This window comes from Euprymna scolopes, chromosome 29 (genome assembly GCF_053919585.1).
Source record: "Euprymna scolopes isolate OS-2025 chromosome 29, ASM5391958v1, whole genome shotgun sequence".
Classification (NCBI taxonomy): Eukaryota; Metazoa; Mollusca; class Cephalopoda; order Sepiida; family Sepiolidae; genus Euprymna; species Euprymna scolopes.
Window position 1 is genome coordinate 35,355,623 of NC_136510.1, and position 3,657 is coordinate 35,359,279.

Sequence of the window (3,657 nt, forward strand, 5' to 3'; positions counted from 1 at the left end):
CCACCGATTATATGTCAGCCTACGTCACATTAACGTATATTGAGTGAGTTCCTAACAGTATTTTGTATAGTTTTTTAGTTTAAACTCATTTTCCCAAAATTTTCCCAAACTTAATGTGTTCGATACAGTCTTCCGCCATTTGTATTTTTCAAATATACCGATAAACACAGCATGTTTTTTAACTGGTTAAACATCATACATTACATAATGGGGGATGTCCTTTTCTCTTCCCTGCAGTCTCTTTCTCACAGAAGAGATGTTGCGAGTTTGTCTCTGCTTTATCGTTATTTTCATGGCAGGTGCTCGGCTGAGCTCCATTCTATGGTCCCCCTCGCCAAACTTTGACAAAAAACACCCGTCTAGCAAAAAACACTATCACTAGTTTCCCCACTCTTTATCTGTGCCTAAACCTAAGCGTAGATTCCATGAGCAAAGGTTCTTTCTTAGAACTGCACGCCTATGGAATTGTCTTCCTTTTTTCTGCTTTCCAGTTGACTACAATATGGTTGTCTTCAAGTCTAACGCAAACAAGTTTTTGATGAGTCGTTCCATATAAGTTAACAAATTTACCGAATCTCCATTACTAACGATTACTATATTGTCCAATTTCTACTGTATACTCTTTAACCCTTCTCCTCGAGTGACCTCCTGGCCTTCATAAGTGGTGATGCCTATGTAAAAAAAAAACCCACTAAAATCTTATCCCGTTAGGTAGAACATTTACTTTTCTTGTCTTTGATGACATTTATTTGTTATATATTTATTTTTTGACAGCTTCTTTGTATATGTGTTTAGTAATACAAACCCTTTTCATTTAATGTAACGTTTAGTCGGCTCAAAAAACAGTGTTTATCCGTGTATTTGAAAGATACAAATGGTGGCGGGCACTGTTGATTACGTTAAGTTTGAGAAAGTGAGTTAAAACTAAAAAAAACTATACAAAATACTGTCAGAAACTCACCGATTATGTCAGCCTATGTCATGGTAACATATATTCGGTGGGTTTCTGACACTTTTGTATAGTTTTTAGTTTTTAACTAACTTTCCCAAACTTAACGTATTCAACAGAGTCCGCGACCACTTCCTTTTTTTCGAGCCGATTAAACATTTTACATTACATAAAAACACTAAACAATTATCCAGTTAGGTAGAAACGTAACTTACCTTATCTTTGCTTTCATTTATTTGTTTTTGGACAACTTTTTTGAATCTGTGTATAGAAATCCCCCTGTTACCCAAATATTAATTACTAATTCGCATTTTTGTTTACAGAAAAAAAAAATACATTAAGCGTTTCAACATTTTTGCTACGTTCGGCTTCATCCACTGATTGTTGGTCGAGCCCAAACTATGATTGACGGAAACTCACGAGGATCCAGATCAAATTCTGTAAGAGTACCATTTTTTTTTTTTTTTTTTTTTTTCATTTTCGCCTTCTTTTTCACTTTTTGGAGTGGATTGCTGTACTAAAAATATAAGAAACATGCATTTCTCTTTTTATTAGATTTTTCCATTACACCAAATTGAGCCACTGCAACGCGTGGCAGGGTACAGCTAGTATATAATACATTTATAACTTAAAATATTTCAGCATTAAGATTTTTTAAAATTCAATTTAACATTATATAATCAATCCTTAATGCTACAATATTTTAAGTTATAAATTTATTATATTTTTACGAGAATATCTTGTCCTTTTCTTTTCTAGTTTTAACAACTAGCCCTTTACTTTTCCATGTTTAAACTTAACCATATTACTTTTCATGCTCGCATTTTTCTATTGTAATCCATGATTTTTCCAGGCTTCCAATAAATTCACTTGTTCTTTGTTTAATTTCACTCTTATTTTTTGCCCCCCATAAACATATATTTAATAACAATGTACGGCACTCGTCTGCTTTCAATAAAATATTTCTAATTATCTCTCTTCCATGCTTTCATTCTGTCTCACTTGTTACTTTTCTTTTCGAATTAGTAGCAACAGTAGTCGCTGAAGCGACGTGGATGTTAAGGAACCCAATCATATAAAGCGTCGCTCACTTTGTTACATATTTTTACGATTTTGAACACAAGAAAATTCATTATAACTTTTGTTTTATTGAACAAAAATTGAAAATGTTTGTTTTTTGGGGGGTTTTTCACAATATAGCAGAGAAGGGGATCTATAAACTGTAATAATTGTTTGCAAGTTGGTCTAAAATGAGTGAGCGGTGAAGCTTTAAAACAGTTGTAAATGACTAAAACTGACACTTAATCATATATTCAAACACGGTAGTGTTTAAATGATAATCTGAAATACAGACAAGTATCTTAGTTGAGTTCTGAAGGACAAGTAATGTTACGACTCTTTCCCTCTGAGTTTTGGTCCAGGCTCACTCGAAAGCAGAACCTGCTTACCGGAAATGACATCAGGCATAATCGATCCTCAGAATATATAAGAGGTGCCACCCAAACACTTGTGTTGCTATTAGTACCAGTTATTTGTTGTATGTATATTTTTCCACGCCCTTTTGGATTTGATAGCTATTGTAATAAATACCCGGATGTTCTTTATTGTCATTATTTTTTCAAATAGAATTTCCTTTGTCTCACTCTAACCCTAGCACTAACCCTAACATTAACCCATTTAAGTTCGAAATAGTATTTGGAGATGCGCCTATCTCAAAAAGAGGCTCTGTCTGTCTGTCAATCTGTCAGGTTTACATTTGAAAAATTACTTTAATCTCTAAATTCGCGGATTTAATGGCTGCATCTTAACAAGATCCGCTCGTTTCTTTTTGTTAAATTAAATGGGAAAAAAATGAAGACAGAGGATGTCATTTATGGACTAAATGGCTTCAATTTCTGAAATTATTGACAGTCGCGAATTTTTAAAGAAATGATCGTAGTTATTATTATTTTTCTTCTTCTCCATTTTTTTTAATGACTATTAATGAGTTCGTTAAGCGCTCGGCCAATATCAGGCTTAATTATACGATTACAGTTGCGCATGCGCACGAAATAATACACAAATATGGCGGCCATTTTGTTTTTGTTTTATTTTTTATATTCTGATTTCAATTTCAGTTGATCGATCCGAAGTGCTGATCTTGTCTACGATGTTGACATATTTCCAATCTTCGTTTGTTACTTACTGAATATCAATATAGGAGACAAATACTATTTGCATAAAACGACTGTCATTTTCCCCTCTTTGTTGATCTGTGTAATAGAATTGAATATAGCTTTCATATTAAACGAAAAACTCATTTGGCTTAGTGGTAAGAAAGTGCAACCCTCGATCGAGTCATACTTTGTAGTAAAATTCGAAAGTGATTTCAATAGGCGCTAAAATGCAAATGGCTCTGATTGTTACCCTCTTTCTTTTCTCCGCTTCGTCCGGATTCGTTCCCCTCTTCCCTGCTAATAGCAAGTAAGTTTTCACAGGAACATGTAAACTCAAAATATTTTCAGCCAATGAAAATTATTTATTACTTCGTTTCGTTACTTCAATAGCTTTTGATAGGCTATGGAATAGCTTGAAATATCCTCTCAATTATTAAATCCTTTCTGTCTGATAAGCTTATAAGAGTAGTTGTTGATGGGTAAAAATCAGAACTTCACAGTATTAACGCTCGCGTCCCTCAAGGTCCAGTCCTGGCCCCAACTCTCTTCCTA